Raw genomic sequence first — 19,573 nt, forward strand, 5'->3', positions numbered from 1 at the left:
TACCACACACTGGTGAGCCCTAGAGAAAGTGCACTCTGCCCTCGGTGCACCACACACCGGTGCTCCCTAGAGATAATGCACTCTGTCCTTCATGTACCACACACCGTTGCACCGTAGGGATAGTGCACTCTGCACTTAATGTATCACACATCGGAGCTCCGTAGGTATAGTGCAATCTGTCCTCAGTGTACCACACACCGGTGCTTCGTAGAGATAGGGCACTCTGCCCTCAGCGTCCTGCACACTGATGCTCCCTAGAGATAGTGCACTCTGCCCTCAGTGTCCTGCACACGGTGATCCCTAGAGATAGTGCACTCTGCCCTCAGTGTACCACAGACCGGTGCTCCCTAGAGATAGTGCACTCTGCCCTCAGCATCCTGCACACCGGTGCTCCATAGAGATACAAAACTTTGCCCTCAGTGTGCCACATACCGGTGCTTCTTATAGATAGTGGACTCTGCCCTCAGTGTACTACACACCAGTGCTCTGTAGGGATAGTGAACTCTTCCCTTAGTGTACCACCCACTGGTGCTCCGTAGGGATAGTGCACTCTGCCCTCAGTATACCACACATTGGAGGTCCGTAGGGATAGTGCACTGTACCCTCAGTGTACCACACACCAGTGCTTCTTAGAGATAGTGCAGTCAGCCCTCAGTGTACCACACACCTGTGCTCCATAGATATAGTCCACTCTGCCCTCAGTGACCACACGCGGGTGCTCCGTAGGGATAGTGCACTGTGCACTTAGCATCCAGCACACTGGTGCTCCCTAGAGACAGTGCACTCTCCCTCAGTGTACCACACACCAGAGCTCTCTAATGATAGTGCTCTCTGCCCTCGGTGTACCACACACTGGTGATCCCTACTGGTGCCCCTAGGGATAGTGCACTCTGCTCTTAGTGTCTAGCACACTGGTGCTTTGTAGGGATAGGTCACTCTGCCCTCAGCGTCCAGCACACCGATGCACCCTAGAAATAGGGCACTCTGCCCTCAGTGCACCACACAGCAGTGCTCTGTAGAGATATAGTGCACTCTGTCCTGAGTGTACACACACTAGTGCTTCGTAGAGATAGTGCACTCTACCCTCAGTGTACCACACACCTGTGCTCAATAGATGTAGTCCACTCTGCCCTCAGTGTACCACACGCCGGTGCTCTGTAGGGATAGTGCACTCTGCCCTCAGTGTCCCGCACACCTGTGCTCCCTAGAGATAGTGCACTCTGCCCTCATTGTACCACACACCTGTGCTCCATAGAGATAGTGCACTCTGCCCTCAATGTACCACACATCAGATCTCCTTAGGGATAGTGCACTGTGCCCTCAGTTTACCACACACCAGTGCTTCGTAGAGATAATGCACTCTGCTCTTAGCGTCCTGCACACCGTTGCTCCCTAGAGATAGTGCACTCTGCCCTCAGTATCCTGCACACCGGTGATCACTAGAGATAGTGCACTCTGCCCTCAGTGTATCACACACCAGTGCTCCCCAGAGGTAGTGCACTCTGCCCTCAGTGTACTACACACCGGTCCTCCCTAGGGATAGTGCACTTAGCGTCCAGCACACTGGTGCTCCCTAGAGATAGTGTACTGTGCCCTCAGTGTACCACACACCAGTGCTTCGTAGAGATAGTGCCCTCTGTGTCCTGCACACCGGTGATCCCTAGAGATAGTGCACTCTGCCCTCAGAGTACCACACACCAGTCCTTCCTAGGGATAGTGTACTCTGCACTTAGGGTCCAGCACACCGGTGCTCCCTAGAGATAGAGCATTTTGCCCTCAGTGTACCACACACCAGTGCGCCGTAAGGATAGTGCACTTTGCCCTCAGTGTACCACACACCAGTGCTCCCTAGTGGTAGTGCACTATGCACTCAGCGTCCAGCCACCGGTGATCCCTAGAGAAAGTGCCCTCTGCCCTCGGTGTACCACACACTGGTGCTCCCTAGAGATAGCGCACTCTGTCCTCAGTGTACCACACACCGGTGCTCCATTGAGATAGTGCACTCTGCCCTTAGTGTACCACACACCAGTACTTCGTAGGGATAGTGCACTCTGCCCTTCATGTACCACACACCAGAGCTCCGTAGAGATAGTGCACTCTGCCCTCAGTCTACCACACACCGGTGCTCTCTAGAAGTAGTGCACTTTGCCCTCAGTGTACCACACACCGGTAGTCCCTAGACATAGTGCACTCTGCCCTCAGTGTACCACACACCAGTGCTCCGTAAGGATGGTGCACTCTGCCTTTAGTGTACCACATACCAGAGCTCCGTAGGGATAGGGCACTGTGCCCTCACTGTACCACACACCTGTGCTCCGTAGAGATAGTGCACTCTGCACTCAGCGTCCTGCACTCCGGTGCTCCCTGGAGATAGTGCACTCTGCCCTCAGTCTACCACACACCGGTGCTCCCTGGAAATAGTGCACTTTGCCTTCAGTGTACCACACACCCGTGCTCCCTAGAGATAGTGCACTCTGTCCTTAGTGCACCACACACCGCTGCTCCCTAGATATAGTGCACTCTGCCCTCAGCATCCTGCACACCGGTGCTCTGTTGAGATAGCACACTCTGCCCTCAGTATACCACATACCTGTGCTTTTTAGAGATAGTGCATTCTGCCCTCAGAGTACCACACACCGGAGCTCTGTAGTGATAGTGCAGTCAGCCCTCATTGTACCACACACCGGTGCTCCCTAGAGATACTGCTTTCTGCCGTCGGTGTACCACACACCGGTGATCCTTAGAGATAGTGCACTCTGCCCTTAGTGAACCATACACCGGTGCTCCCTAGGGATAGTGCACTCTGCACTCAGTGTACCACACACCAGTGCTTCCCAGAGAACGTGCAATCTGCACTCAGCGTCCTGCACACAGGTGCTCTGTACGGATAGTGCAGTCTACCATCAGCGTCCTACACACTGGTGCTCCATAGGGATAGTTCACTCTGCCCTCAGAGTCCTGGACACCGGTGATTCCTAGAGATAGTGCACTCTGCCCTCACTATACCACACACCAGTTCTCCCTAGAGATAGTGCACTTTGCACTCAGCGTGCTGCACACCAGTGCTCCCTATGGATAGTGCACTCTGCACTCAGTGTACCACCCACCGGTGCTCCCTAGAGATAGTGCACTCTGCCCTCAGTGTACCACACACCAATGCTCCCTAGAGATAGTGCACTCTGCCCCTCAGTGAACCACACACCAGTGCTCCCTAGAGATAGCGCACTCTGCACTCAGCATCCCACATCCCAGTGCTCCCTAGAGATAGGGCACTCTGCCCTCAGTGTACCACACACCAGTGCTCCCTAGAGATAGTGCACTCTGCCCTGAGTGAACCACAAACGGAGCTTCCTAGAGATAGTGCACTCTGCCCTCAGCATCCCACACACCAGTGCTCCGTAGATATAGTGCACTCTGCCCTCAGTGTACCACACACCAGTGCTCCCTAGAGATAGTGCACTCTGCACTCAGCGTCCTGCACACCAGTGCTCCCTAGAGATAGTGCACTCTGCACTCAGTGTACCACACACCAGAGCTCCCTAGAGATAGTGCACTCTTCCCTCAGTCTACCTCACACCGGAGCTCCCTAGAGATAGTGCACTCTGCCCTCACTGTACCACACACCGGTGCTCCGTAGGGATGGTGCACTCTGCCTTAGTGTACCACACACCAGAGCTCTGTAATGATAGTGCTCTCTGCCCTCGGTGTACCACACACTGGTGAGCCCTAGAGAAAGTGCACTCTGCCCTCGGTGCACCACACACCGGTGCTCCCTAGAGATAATGCACTCTGTCCTTCATGTACCACACACCGTTGCACCGTAGGGATAGTGCACTCTGCACTTAATGTATCACACATCGGAGCTCCGTAGGTATAGTGCAATCTGTCCTCAGTGTACCACACACCGGTGCTTCGTAGAGATAGGGCACTCTGCCCTCAGCGTCCTGCACACTGATGCTCCCTAGAGATAGTGCACTCTGCCCTCAGTGTCCTGCACACGGTGATCCCTAGAGATAGTGCACTCTGCCCTCAGTGTACCACAGACCGGTGCTCCCTAGAGATAGTGCACTCTGCCCTCAGCATCCTGCACACCGGTGCTCCATAGAGATACAAAACTTTGCCCTCAGTGTGCCACATACCGGTGCTTCTTATAGATAGTGGACTCTGCCCTCAGTGTACTACACACCAGTGCTCTGTAGGGATAGTGAACTCTTCCCTTAGTGTACCACCCACTGGTGCTCCGTAGGGATAGTGCACTCTGCCCTCAGTATACCACACATTGGAGGTCCGTAGGGATAGTGCACTGTACCCTCAGTGTACCACACACCAGTGCTTCTTAGAGATAGTGCAGTCAGCCCTCAGTGTACCACACACCTGTGCTCCATAGATATAGTCCACTCTGCCCTCAGTGACCACACGCGGGTGCTCCGTAGGGATAGTGCACTGTGCACTTAGCATCCAGCACACTGGTGCTCCCTAGAGACAGTGCACTCTCCCTCAGTGTACCACACACCAGAGCTCTCTAATGATAGTGCTCTCTGCCCTCGGTGTACCACACACTGGTGATCCCTACTGGTGCCCCTAGGGATAGTGCACTCTGCTCTTAGTGTCTAGCACACTGGTGCTTTGTAGGGATAGGTCACTCTGCCCTCAGCGTCCAGCACACCGATGCACCCTAGAAATAGGGCACTCTGCCCTCAGTGCACCACACAGCAGTGCTCTGTAGAGATATAGTGCACTCTGTCCTGAGTGTACACACACTAGTGCTTCGTAGAGATAGTGCACTCTACCCTCAGTGTACCACACACCTGTGCTCAATAGATGTAGTCCACTCTGCCCTCAGTGTACCACACGCCGGTGCTCTGTAGGGATAGTGCACTCTGCCCTCAGTGTCCCGCACACCTGTGCTCCCTAGAGATAGTGCACTCTGCCCTCATTGTACCACACACCTGTGCTCCATAGAGATAGTGCACTCTGCCCTCAATGTACCACACATCAGATCTCCTTAGGGATAGTGCACTGTGCCCTCAGTTTACCACACACCAGTGCTTCGTAGAGATAATGCACTCTGCTCTTAGCGTCCTGCACACCGTTGCTCCCTAGAGATAGTGCACTCTGCCCTCAGTATCCTGCACACCGGTGATCACTAGAGATAGTGCACTCTGCCCTCAGTGTATCACACACCAGTGCTCCCCAGAGGTAGTGCACTCTGCCCTCAGTGTACTACACACCGGTCCTCCCTAGGGATAGTGCACTTAGCGTCCAGCACACTGGTGCTCCCTAGAGATAGTGTACTGTGCCCTCAGTGTACCACACACCAGTGCTTCGTAGAGATAGTGCCCTCTGTGTCCTGCACACCGGTGATCCCTAGAGATAGTGCACTCTGCCCTCAGAGTACCACACACCAGTCCTTCCTAGGGATAGTGTACTCTGCACTTAGGGTCCAGCACACCGGTGCTCCCTAGAGATAGAGCATTTTGCCCTCAGTGTACCACACACCAGTGCGCCGTAAGGATAGTGCACTTTGCCCTCAGTGTACCACACACCAGTGCTCCCTAGTGGTAGTGCACTATGCACTCAGCGTCCAGCCACCGGTGATCCCTAGAGAAAGTGCCCTCTGCCCTCGGTGTACCACACACTGGTGCTCCCTAGAGATAGCGCACTCTGTCCTCAGTGTACCACACACCGGTGCTCCATTGAGATAGTGCACTCTGCCCTTAGTGTACCACACACCAGTACTTCGTAGGGATAGTGCACTCTGCCCTTCATGTACCACACACCAGAGCTCCGTAGAGATAGTGCACTCTGCCCTCAGTCTACCACACACCGGTGCTCTCTAGAAGTAGTGCACTTTGCCCTCAGTGTACCACACACCGGTAGTCCCTAGACATAGTGCACTCTGCCCTCAGTGTACCACACACCAGTGCTCCGTAAGGATGGTGCACTCTGCCTTTAGTGTACCACATACCAGAGCTCCGTAGGGATAGGGCACTGTGCCCTCACTGTACCACACACCTGTGCTCCGTAGAGATAGTGCACTCTGCACTCAGCGTCCTGCACTCCGGTGCTCCCTGGAGATAGTGCACTCTGCCCTCAGTCTACCACACACCGGTGCTCCCTGGAAATAGTGCACTTTGCCTTCAGTGTACCACACACCCGTGCTCCCTAGAGATAGTGCACTCTGTCCTTAGTGCACCACACACCGCTGCTCCCTAGATATAGTGCACTCTGCCCTCAGCATCCTGCACACCGGTGCTCTGTTGAGATAGCACACTCTGCCCTCAGTATACCACATACCTGTGCTTTTTAGAGATAGTGCATTCTGCCCTCAGAGTACCACACACCGGAGCTCTGTAGTGATAGTGCAGTCAGCCCTCATTGTACCACACACCGGTGCTCCCTAGAGATACTGCTTTCTGCCGTCGGTGTACCACACACCGGTGATCCTTAGAGATAGTGCACTCTGCCCTTAGTGAACCATACACCGGTGCTCCCTAGGGATAGTGCACTCTGCACTCAGTGTACCACACACCAGTGCTTCCCAGAGAACGTGCAATCTGCACTCAGCGTCCTGCACACAGGTGCTCTGTACGGATAGTGCAGTCTACCATCAGCGTCCTACACACTGGTGCTCCATAGGGATAGTTCACTCTGCCCTCAGAGTCCTGGACACCGGTGATTCCTAGAGATAGTGCACTCTGCCCTCACTATACCACACACCAGTTCTCCCTAGAGATAGTGCACTTTGCACTCAGCGTGCTGCACACCAGTGCTCCCTATGGATAGTGCACTCTGCACTCAGTGTACCACCCACCGGTGCTCCCTAGAGATAGTGCACTCTGCACTCAGACTACCACACACCAATGCTCCCTAGAGATAGTGCACTCTGCCCTCTGTGAACCACACACCAGTGCTCAGTAGGGATAGTGCACTCTGCCCTCAGCGTTCTGCACACCAGTGCTCCCTATGGATAGTGCACTCTGTCCTCAGTGTCCTGCATAATGTTGCTCCATAGTGGTAGTGCACTCTGCCTTCAGCGTCCTCCACACTGGTGCTCCCTAGGGATAGTGCACTCTGCCCTCAGCGTCCCGCACACCAGTGTTTCCTAGAGATAGTGCACTCTGCCCTCAACGACATGCACACAGGTGCTCCATAGGGATAGTGCACTCTGTTCTCAGCATCCCGCACAACAGTACTCCATAGAGATAGTGCACTCTGCACTCCGTGTCCTGCACAGCTGCGCTCCCTAGAGATAGTGCATTCTTCCCTCAGTGTACACTCTGCCCTCAACGTCGTACACACTTGTGCTCCATCAGCATCCCGCACAACAGTACTCCATAGAGAGAGTGCATTCTGCATTCAATTTCCTGCACACCTGTGCTCTCTAGAGATAGTGCGCTCTGCCCTCAGTGTCCCACACACCAGTGCTCCCTAGAAATAGTGCGCTCTGCCCTCAGTGTCCCACACACCAGTGCTCCCTAGAAATAGTGCACTCTGCCCTCAGTGTCCTGCACACCGGTGATCCCTAGAGATAGTGCACTCTGCCCTTAGTTTCCTGCACAGCGGTGATCCGTTGAGATAGTGTACTATGTGTTTGAGGAGGCCTCTTTTTGCATGGTTAGCCCCTGAAACTCAAGCCCCCAGGCCTTCTGCTAGCAGCTGAGGGCTTCCCCCTTGCAAACCCGCACTTTGGGCGGGAGCTAGGGTGGGAAATGAGACAAGGGGTAGGAGGAGTGGCTTCACTGAGCATGCACCACTCCTCAGGGCTTGCATGCAAAGTGGACCCTCCGATTCAGTTTTCTCCATCTTGGAATGGAGGAAAACAGCCAATGAGGTTTAGGGAAGTGACCCTTCCCACAGAAGTGGTTACTGTAGTGGGTGTAGCAACCCAAGGGTAAGTGTCCCATTGCACACTACCAGGTTCCCCTAAAATGCCCACTAAATTCAGTATTTAGTGGGCTCCCCTAGACCAAGAATTTAGATTTGAAAAGGATCCCAAGAAAAAAAGAAGACCAGCACCAAAGAACCCGCCAGGACGAGAACAGAGGACCTGCTGCACCAGAAGAGGCACCAAGACCCCAGCTTGCTGCACCAGAGTTCCGACAATCGGGACTGCGGAGGAGCTGAACACTGGACCGACCCCAAGAAACACAGGGGACCTCCAGGATCACCCCAGATCTCCCTCCTGAGTGGAGGCATCACTCAAGAAAAACAAGAAACTTGCAAAGGACCAACAAACCAGTGAGGGTCACTTCACTGAATCGTCTATCTCCGCGACCGGAAGTCACAACTGGATGCAACGACACAATGACGACTGCCCGGAAGTGCCCCACAACTGTGCCAAATTTCGTGGCACTGCTCCCTCTAGTGGCCAAGATACAGAAATACCATGAGTACTGGTCAGCTGACGTCGGACCAGGAGAAAACCAGCTCCCCCAGAGCTGAAAAAAGATCAAGAGGAAGCCCCAGCCGAGGGACTTCAGGAACACCCTGGACCGCTGACCAGAGTGCCCCCATTGTCCTGTAAGCTGCCCACAAAGAGACTCACCTCCAGCTCCATTGGACTCCGTTGCGCACAGCCTCCAAGACCTCCAAAATGCCCTGCACCTTGCTGCCCTGGGCCTTGCATCCTGTGATCTGCTGTGTGCCCCGGGTCCCTAACCCCTTGCGACCTCATCAGCTCAAAGGGACCCCCAGGCACCAACTTTAAACCTGCCAACCAGCTGCTTCTCTAAGTAGCCCTGTGCCAAGAACCTCTCCAACGCACGCCGGAACTGGGAGCTGCCCGAGACTCTCCAGCTGGCACAGTGTGCCCACCGACTGCTGCGGACACCTGCAAAAGAAGAGGCTGGTAACTCAACCGTGCGATTTTTAATGCATTTCTAAAAGTGACTGCCTATTGATTCCTATGGTGCGTAATTACACACAGAAAGACTAACTTTCCTACATTTTTAAAAAGTAATAACTTGAAAAGTACTTAATGTATTCTAAAGATTTTGGTCTAAAAAATTATATAAAAGTCCAAAGTATTTTTATGAATTCTGGTCTCCAGTTATTCATTGAGTGTGTGTGGTGTATGATTGGATTTGTGAGTACAGCAAATACTTAGCACATCTCCTGGGTTAGCCTAACTGCTTGACCAGCTACCTCAAAAATTGGAGCATTAGGCGGTCGGATTTTTGCCTCTGGAAACCAAGGTGTGGTTGCCTGAACCCTCTGCACTGTGCGCTTGGTTTTGCACACTACATAGAGGGCCAGTCTCCAACACTCTGCACTTGGTGTACCACACACCAGTGATCCCTACAGATAGTGCACTCTGCCCTCAGGGTGCAGCACACCGATCCTCCATAGGTATGGTGCACTCTGCCCTCAGTGTACCACACACCAGTGCTCCGTAGTGATAGTGCTCTCTACCCTCAGTGTACCACACACCGGTGCTCCTTAGGGCTAGTGCACTCTGCCTTTAGTGTACCACTCACCGGTGCTTTGTAGGGATCCTGCACTCTGCCCTCCCTGTACCACGCACCAGTGATCCCTAGAGATAGTGCACTCTGCCCTCAGCATCCCACACAACACTACTCCGTAGAGATAGTGCACTCTGCCCTCAGAGTACCACACACCGGTGCTCCATAGAGATAGTCCACTCTGCCCTTAGTGTACCAAATGCTGGTACTCTGTAAGGATAGTGCTCGCTGCCCCTAGTGTACCACACACCGGGGCTCCATACGGATAGTGCACTCTGCTGTCAGTGTCCTATGCACTGGTGCTCTGTAGGGATAGTGCACTCTACTCTCTGCGTCCTGCACACTGGTGATCCATAGGGGTAGTGCGTCCCACACACCGGAACTCCGTAGGGATAGTGCACTCTGCCCTCAGAGTACTGGACAACGGTGATCCCTAGAGATAGTGCACTCTGCACTCAGCGTCCTGCACACCAGTGCTCTGTAGAGATAGTGCACTCTGCCATCAGCGTCCCGCACAGCAGTGCTCCGTAGAGATAGTGCCCTCAGCATCCCGCATACCGATGATCCCTAGGGATAGTGCACTCTGCCCTCAGTGTACCACACACCAGTGCTCCCTAGAAATAGTACACTCTGCCCTTAGTGTACCACACATCAGTGATGCCTAGAGATAGTGGACTCTGCCCACAGTGTACCACACACCAGTGCCCCCTAGAGATAGTGCACTCTGCAGTCATCGTCCTGCACACCGGTGCTCCATAGGGATAATGCATTCTGCCCTCAGAGTACTGGACACCAGTGCCCCCTAGTGATAGTGCACTCTGCCCTCAGCGTCCCGCACAGCAGTGCTCCGTAGAGATAGTGCCCTCAGCATCCCTCATACCGGTGATCCCTAGGGATAGTGCACTCTGCCCTCAGTGTACCACACACCAGTGCTCCCTAGAAATAGTACACTCTGCCCTTAGTGTACCACACATCACTGCTGCCTAGAGATAGTGGACTCTGCCCACAGTGTACCACACACCAGTGCCCCCTAGAGATAGTGCACTCTGCAGTCATCGTCCTGCACACCGGTGCTCCATAGGGATAGTGCATTCTGCCCTCAGAGTACTGGACACCAGTGCCCCCTAGAGATAGTGCACTCTGCACTCATCGTCATGCACACCAGTGCTCCATAGGGATAGTGCATCCTGCCCTCAGAGTACTGGACACCGGTGATCCCTAGAGATAGTGCAATCTGCCGTCAGTATACCACACACCAGTTCTTCCAAGAGATAGTGCACTCTGGACTCAGCGTGCCACACACTGGTGCTCACTAGAGATAGTGCACTCTGTGCTTAGTGTCCTGCACACTGGTGCTCACTAGGGATAGTGCACTCTGTGCTTAGTGTCCTGCACACTGGTGCTCACTAGGGATAGTGCACTTTGCCCTCACCATCCTGCACATGGGTGCTACCTAGGGATAGTAAACTCTGCACTCAGCGCCCGGTACACTGAAGATTGGCACTGCCTGGGGACAGTGCCCTCTGCTGTCGGTGTCCTGCCCACCAGCACTCCTTCTGATAGTGCACTCTGCCCTCAGTGACCCACACACTCTCACTTCCTGGGTATAGTGCAGTCTTTCCTCAGTGACCTGCACACCGAGTGCTCTCAGGGAGGGAAGGGCATTTTTATTACCCTCCCATATCCGAGTGTCACTATGAGACGTACAGAAGCAGCCAGATTGTATAGATATTTGGGGCCTGCAATGAACAGACTAAATTAATGTCCTCTGAATTGTCGGTTCATATGGTGATGTCTGGCGGTCAGTGCTGGTGATGGACAACCCTCATAGCAGATATGTCTTATGTGAATTTAATAGGTATAATTTACAGTTTGTTGACGACAGATGTTGTATTATGGTCTTAGTATTAATAATGGAAGTAATAACGATATAATGCAACGGTGAACCATAGGTCAGCCCTTCTTAGCTTACCTGCATAGCGTAAGCAGTTTACTGTTTGAGGTTTGCAATTTGTGGGTTATAAGCTGAGGATTGCGCTTTAGATTGTGACTGTTTTCTGTGCAATGTTGCCGGGATGTGGGGGTGCAGTTATCTAGGAATTAGCCATGTTTTCAGCTTTTCTTCTCAAGTGCATTTGCTTCTGGATGCTTCTAATGCTGGCTGGGAGTGAGCTCCAGAGATTGGCGGCCTGTACTGTGCAAACAGTGCCTCCTGTGGATTTCTTATGGTAAGGTCGTAAGATGATACGTGGCGCAAGCCTAAGGCGCAGTGTTCTGTCTACTTGTATTCCTTAAATGTAACTTTGAGGTACAGGCCCTTTTCCTTGGAAGGCTCTGTGTACAATGCAGGGTGCCTTGGGAAATGTTCTTCTAGCTATAGGTAGACAATGGATTGATTGCAAGACTGTAATCAAACGTTCTCTTGAGTGAAAGCGGAAAAGCCTTGTGGCAGCATTTTAAATGAGTTGTATTTTATATATAATAAATGTGCGTGCACCAAGGTATAGGTTGTTGGCATAGTCTAGCTTGGAGATTACGATGGCTTGTTGGAGGAAAGTACCATCTTGCCTGGCATGTTACCCCCATTTTTACTGTATGTATGTTTGTTTTTGCCCTTGTGTCACTGGGATCCTGCTAGTCAGGACCCCAGTGCTCATAATGTATGCCCTGTATGTGTTCCCTGTGTGGTGCCTAACTGTATCACTGAGGCTCTGCTAACCAGAACCTCAGTGCTTATGCTCTCTCTGCTTTTAAAATTGTCACTGCAGGCTAGTGACTATTTTTACCAATTCTCATTGGCACACTGGAACACCCTTATAATTCCCTAGTATATGGTACCAAGGTACCCAGGGTATTGGGGTCCCAGGAGATCCCTATGGGCTGCAGCATTTATTTTGCCACCCATAGGGAGCTCAGACAATTCTTACACAGGCCTGCCACTGCAGCCTGAGTGAAATAACGCCCACGATATTTCACAGCCATTTTTCACTGCACATAAGTAACTTATAAGTCACCTATATGTCTAACCCTCACTTGGTGAAGGTTAAGTGCAAAGTTACTTAGTGTGTGGGCACCCTGGCACTAGCCAAGGTGCCCCCACATTGCTCAGGGCAAATTCCCCGGACTTTGTGAGTGCGGGGACACCATTACACACGTGCACTACATATAGGTCAATACCTATATGTGGCGTCACCATGGCAACTCCGAACATGGCCATGTAACATGTCTAGGATCATGGAATTGTCACCATGCATCCCCGGGTCTCTAACACAGAACCCAGGTACTGCCAAACTTGCTTTCCGGGGTCTCCACTGCACCTACTGCTGCTGCCAACCCCTCAGACAGGTTTCTGCCCCCCTGGGACCTGGGCAGTCTAGTCCCAAGAAGGCAGAACAAAGAATTTCCTCTGAGAGAGGGTGTTACACCCTCTCCCTTTGGAAATAGGTGTGAAGGGCTGGGGAGGAGTAGCCTCTCCCAGCCTCTGGAAATGCTTTGATGGGCACAGATGGTGCCCTCTCTGCATAAGCCAGTCTACACCAGTTCAGGGATCCCCCAGCCCTGCTCTGGCGCGAAACTGGACAAAAGAAAGGGGAGTGACCACTCCCCTGACCAGCACCTCACAGGGGAGGTGCCCAGAGCTCCTCCAGTGTGTCCCAGACTTCTGCCATCTTGGATGTAGAGGTGTGAGGGCACAATGGACAGCTCTGAGTGGCCAGTGCCAGCAGGTGACGTCAGAGTCCCCTCCTGATAGGTGCTTACCTTTCTCAGTAGCCAATCCTCCTCTGTGGGTTATTTAGGATCTCTCCTGTGGGCTATTCCTCAGATAACGAATGCAAGAGCTCACCAGAGTTCCTCTGCACTTCCCTCTTCGACTTCTGCCAAGGATCGACCGCTGACAGCTCCAGGACGCCTGCATAACTGCAACAAAGTAGCAAGAAGACTACCAGCAACATTGTAGCGCCTCATCCTGCCGGCTTTCTCGACTGTTTCCTGGTGGTGCATGCTCTGAGGGCTGTCTGCCTTCACCCTGCACTGGAAGCCAAGAAGAAATCTCCTGTGGGTCGACGGAATCTTCCCCCTGCCAACACAGGCACCAAACTTCTGCATCACTGGTCCTCTGGGTCCCCTCTCATCCTGATGAGCGTGGTCCCTGGAACACAGGAGCTGGGTCCAAGTGTCTTTGACAGTCCAGTGGCCCTTCTGTCCAAATTTGGTGGAGGTAAGTCCTTGCCTCCCCACGCCAGACAGTAATCCTGTGTACTGCGTGAACTGCAGCTGCTCGGGCTTCTGTGCACTTTTGCAAGACTTCCTTTGTGCACAGCCTAGCCCAGATCCCCAGCACTCCGTCCTGCATTGCTCAACTCGCTGAGTTGGACTCCGACGTCGTGGGACCCTCCTTTGTGACTCTGAGTCGACTGCTGTCCTCAGATCTTCTAAGTACCTGTTCCAGTACTTCTGCGGGTGCTGCCTGCTTCTGCAGGGGCTCTCTGAGTTGCTGAGCGCCCCCTCTGTCTCCTCCTCCAAGGGGCGACCTTCTGGTCCTTCCTGGGCCCCAGCAGCACCAAAATCCTCAACTGCAACTCTTGCAGCTAGCAAGGCTTGTTTGCAGTCTTTCTGCACGCCGTGGGACATCTTTTGACCAAAGGAGAAGTTCCTGGCACCTTCCGTTGTTGCAGAATCTTTGGCTTCTTCCTCCCGGAGGCAGCCCTTTTGCACCTTCATCCAGGGTTTAGTGGGCTGCTGTCCCCCCTGGACACTTGCGTGACTCTTGGACTTGGTCCCCTTCCTTTGCAGGTCCTCAGGTCCAGGAATCTGTGTTCAGTGTTTTGCTGGCAGTTGTTGTCCTTGCAGAAGCCCCTATCTCGACTTTACTGTCTTTCTGGGGTAGTAGGGTAACTTTACTTCTACTTTTCAGGGTCTTGGGGTGGGGTATCTTGGACACCCGTAGTGTTTTCTGACACTCCCAGCGACCCTCTACAACCTACACTAGGCCTGGGGTCCATTTATGGTTCGCATTCCACTTTTGGAGTATATGGTTTGTGTTGCCCGTAGGCCTATTCCTACCTATTGCATTCTATTGTGATTCTACATTGTTTGCACTACTTTTCTAACTGTTAGTTACCTGTTTTTGGTTTGTGTGCATATAATTTTTGTATATTACTTACCTCCTAAGTTAGTGTATCCTCTGAGATACTTTTGGCATATTGTCACTAAAATAAAGTACCTTTATTTTTAGTAACTGTGTATTGTGTTTTCTTATGATATTGTGCATATGACACCAGTGGTATAGTAGGAGCTTTGCATGTCTCCTAGTTCAGCCTAAGCTGCTCTGCTATAGCTACCTCTATCAGCCTAAGCTGCTAGAAACACCACTATTCCATTAATAAGGGATAACTGGACCTGGCACAAGGTGTCAGTACCACAAGGTACCCACTATAAGCCAGGCCAGCCTCCTACACTTGTAGTTTATTTTGGTATGCAAAGTATGTAAAGATGCGAGTTAGTGTTTTCCTTGTTTAGATGACATGCGGTATGAAGGATAGGTCAGAATTCATGGTTAGTCCTTCATTTCTAGTGTACAAGGTATGAGATGCGAGGTAGTTTTCTTTGTGTACAAGGCATGCGGTATCAAGGGCAGGTCAGAATCCATGGATAGTCCTCGGTTTCTAACTTCTCTTGTGTTTCGGCCTTGTGATGGTAGGCTGTCACTTTCGGCATTGTCTGCAGGTCCTAACCTCTGTCTTTGGGGGGCTGTACATGGTTGTTTCTCATCCACGTGTTTATGTCCCGGGGACAGCCTTCGACTTGTGAATTCTACAGGTCTTGGGGGTATCCATTTTTCTTAAAATGATCGGGGATGTCACCCTGCTGGGTGGTGGAGGGTTAACTCAGCCCATATCTTCTGAAAATCAGAAATCCCCTTTTGGAAATACCCGGCTGCCTTGAGGGGGCAGGGGCCTCGTGCTCCGAAGATGCCTCGACTTCCCCTCCAAGGGCATAAAAGTGACGCGCAGCGCCTGCAGCCAGCTGGTGGGAGCTGAGGCGCTTGGCGGACACTTAGCGCTTCCTCGGGAGGAGGGCCTGCACGGAGCCCGCACACAACCTTCAGGCATGAAACAGGAAGCCGGACTCGTCCTGTTGCTGGCAGTGCTGCTGGTCTGTGCTGGTGAGTCTGCGTGACCTGCTGCTGGGCTGTGCTGGTGAGTGTGCTTGTCCTGCTGCTGGGCTGTGCTGGCAGTGCTGCTGGGCTGTGCTTGTGAGTCTGCTTGTTCTTCTGCTGGCAGTGCTGCTGGGCTGTGCTGGTGAGTCGGCTGTCCTGCTGCTGGTCTCTGCTGCTGGGCTGTGCTGGTGAGTCGGCTGTTCCGCTGCTGGTCTGTGCTGCTGGTCTGTGCTGCTAGTCTGTGCTGGCAGTGCTGCTGGGCTGTGCTGATGGTCTGTGCTGGCAGTGCTGCTGGGCTGTGCTGGTGAGTCCGCTGTCCTGCTGCTGGTCTGTGCTGCTGGTCTGTGCTGGCAGTGCTGCTGGGCTGTGCTGGTGAGTCCGCTGTCCTGCTGCTGGTCTGTGCTGCTGGTCTGTGCTGGTGAGTCCGCTGTCCTGCTGCTGGTCTGTGCTGCTGGTCTTTGCTGGCAGTGCTGCTGGGCTGTGCTGGTGAGTCTGCTTGACCTGCTGCTGGGCTGTGCTGGCAGTGCTGCTGGGCTGTGCTGGTGAGTCTGCTTGACCTGCTGCTGGGCTGTGCTGGTGAGTCGGCTGTTCCGCTGCTGGTCTGTGCTGCTAGTCTGTGCTGGCAGTGCTGCTGGGCTGTGCTGATGGTCTGTGCTGGCAGTGCTGCTGGGCTGTGCTGGTGAGTCCACTGTCCTGCTGCTGGTCTGTGTTGCTGGTCTGTGCTGGCAGTGCTGCTGGGCTGTGCTGGTGAGTCTGATTGACCTGCTGCTGGGCTGTGCTGCTGGGCTGTGCTGGTGAGTCGGCTGTTCCGCTGCTGGTCTGTGCTACTAGTCTGTGCTGGCAGTGCTGCTGGGCTGTGCTGGTGAGTCTGCTTGACCTGCTGCTGGGCTGTGCTGACAGTGCTGCTGGGCTGTGCTGGTGAGTCGGCTGTCCTGCTGCTGGTCTGTGTTGCTGGTCTGTGCTGGCAGTGCTGCTGGGCTGTGCTGGTGAGTCCGCTGTCCTGCTGCTGGTCTGTGCTGCTGGTCTGTGCTGGTGAGTCCGCTGTCCTGCTGCTGGTCTGTGCTGCTGGTCTTTGCTGGCAGTGCTGCTGGGCTGTGCTGGTGAGTCTGCTTGACCTGCTGCTGGGCAGTGCTGGCAGTGCTGCTGGGCTGTGCTGGTGAGTCAGCTGTCCTGCTGCTGGTCTGTGCTGCTGGGATGTGCTGGTGAGTCCGCTGTCCTGCTGCTGGGCTGTGCTGGTGAGTCCGCTGTCCTGCTGCTGGGCTGTGCTGCTGGGCTGTGCTGGTGAGTCCGCTGTCCTGCTGCTGGCCTGTGCTGGTAGTGCTGCTGGTCTGTGCTGGTGAGTCCGCTGTCCTGCTGCTGGTCTGTGCTGGCAGTGCTGCTGGTCTGTGCTGGTGAGTCCGCTGTCCTGCTGCTGGTCTGTGCTGGCTGTGCTGCTGGGCTGTGCTGGTGAGTCGGCTGTTCCGCTGCTGGTCTGTGCTGCTAGTCTATGCTGGCAGTGCTGCTGGGCTGTGCCGATGGTCTGTGCTGGCAGTGCTGCTGGGCTGTGCTGGTGAGTCCGCTGTTCTGCTGCTGGTCTGTGCTGCTGAGCTGTGCTGGCAGTGCTGCTGTGCTGTGCTGGTGAGTCTGCTTGACCTGCTGCTGGGCTGTGCTGGCAGTGCTGCTGGGCTGTGCTGGTGAGTCGGCTGTTCCGCTGCTGGTCTGTGCTGCTAGTCTGTGCTGGCAGTGCTGCTGGGCTGTGCTGGTGAGTCTGCTTGACCTGCTGCTGGGCTGTGCTGACAGTGCTGCTGGGCTGTGCTGGTGAGTCGGCTGTCCTGCTGCTGGTCTGTGCTGCTGGTCTGTGCTGGTGAGTCCGCTGTCCTGCTGCTGGGCTGTGCTGGCAGTGCTGCTGGGCTGTGCTGGTGAGTCGGCTGTCCTGCTGCTGGTCTGTGCTGCTGGGCTGTGCTGGTGAGTCCGCTGTCCTGCTGCTGGCCTGTGCTGGCAGTGCTGCTGGTCTGTGCTGGTGAGTCCGCTGTCCTGCTGCTGGTCTGTGCTGGCAGTGCTGCTGGGCTGTGCTGGTGAGTCCGCTGTCCTGCTGCTGGTCTGTGCTGGTAGTGCTGCTGGGCTGTGCTGGTGAGTCGGCTGTTCCGCTGCTGGTGTGTGCTGCTAGTCTATGCTGGCAGTGCTGCTGGGCTGTGCTGGTGAGTCTGCTTGACCTGCTGCTGGGCTGTGCTGCTGGGCTGTGCTGGTGAGTCGGTTGTCCTGCTGCTGGTCTGTGCTGCTGGGCTGTGCTGGTGAGTCCGCTGTCCTGCTGCTGGCCTGTGCTGGCAGTGCTGCTGGTCTGTGCTGGTGAGTCCGCTGTCCCGCTGCTGGTATGTGCTGGCAGTGCTGCTGGGTTGTGCTGGTGAGTTGGCTGTTCCGCTGCTGGTCTGTGCTGCTAGTCTGTGCTGGAAGTGCTGCTGGGCTGTGCTGGTGAGTCTGCTTGACCTGCTGCTGGTCTGTGCTGCTGGTCTGTGCTGGCAGTGCTGCTGGGCTGTGCTGGTGAGTCCGCTGTCCTGCTGCTGGTCTGTGCTGCTGGGCTGTGCTTGTGAGTGTGCTTGTCCTGCTGCTGGGCTGTGCTGGCAGTGCTGCTGGTCTGTGCTGGTAAGTCTGCTATCCCGCTGCTGGTCTGTGCTGCTGGGCTGTGCTGGCAGTGCTGCTGGGCTGTGCTGGTGAGTCCGCTGTCCTGCTGCTGGTCTGTGCTGCTGGTCTGTGCTGGTGAGTCCGCTGTCCTGCTGCTGGTCTGTGCTGCTGGTCTGTGCTGGCAGTGCTGCTGGGCTGTGCTGGTGAGTCTGCTTGACCTGCTGCTGGGCTGTGCTGGCAGTGCTGTTGTGCTGTGCTTGTGAGTGTGCTTGTCCTGCTGCTGGGCTGGGCTGGCAGTGCTGCTGGTCTGTGCTGCTGGTCTGTGTTGGCAGTGCTGATGGTCTGTGCTGGCAGTGCTGCTGGGATGTGCTGGTGAGTCCGCTGTCCCGCTGCTGGTCTGTGCTGCTGGTCTGTGCTGGCAGTGCTGCTGGTCTGTGCTGCTGGTCTGTGCTGGCAGTGCTGCTGGTCTGTTCTGCTGGGCTGTGCTGGCAGTGCTGCTGTGCTTGTGAGTCTGCTTGTTCTTCTGCTGGCAGTGCTGCTGGGCTGTGCTTGTGAGTCTGCTTTTTCTTCTGCTGGCAGTGCTGCTGGGCTGTGCTGGTGAGTCCGCTGTCCTGCTGCTGGTCTGTGCTGCTGGTCTGTGCTGGTCTGTGCTGCTGGTCTGTGCTGGCAGTGCTGCTGTGCTGTGCTGGTGAGTCCGCTGTCCCGCTGCTAGTCTGTGCTGGCAGTGCTGCTGGGCTGTGCTTGTGAGCCCGCTATCCCGCTGCTGGTCTGTGCTGGTAGTCTTTGCTGGCAGTGCTGCTGGGCTGTGCTGGTGAGTCCGCTGTCCCGCTGCTGGTCTGTGCTGCTGGGCTGTGCTGGCAGTACTGCTGGGCTGTGCTTGTGAGTCCGCTGTCCCGCTGCTGGTCTGTGCTGGCAGTGCTGCTGGTCTGTGCTTGTGAGTCCGCTGTCCCATTGCTGGTCTGTGCTGGCAGTGCTGCTGGGCTGTGCTTGTGAGTCCGCCCGCTGCTGGGCTGTGCTGCTAGTCTGTGCTGGCAGTGCTGCTGGGCTGTGCTTGTGAGTCCGCCGTGCACTGGGCTCGTGTGCTGCTATCTGCTACACGCATAGCGCACTTCTGCCATAGGTATGGCCTCGGTGCGCTCACGTTAGCAGCCTATCGTAGCTACTATTCAAGGCGCTAAGGGTGTAGACAAGGGATGAAACTAGACTGCTTGGAATGTTATTTGTTTTTTGCATAGCGGACTTCTGAAACTGGTATGGCCTCACAGCGCTAGCAACTGCTGCCTGTCATTTTATCCTGATGTTTGATATTGTCTTGCTGTTTGCGTAGCGCTTAGAATGCTCCTAGCACTAA

This window comes from Pleurodeles waltl, chromosome 12 (genome assembly GCF_031143425.1).
Source record: "Pleurodeles waltl isolate 20211129_DDA chromosome 12, aPleWal1.hap1.20221129, whole genome shotgun sequence".
Taxonomy (NCBI): Eukaryota; Metazoa; Chordata; class Amphibia; order Caudata; family Salamandridae; genus Pleurodeles; species Pleurodeles waltl.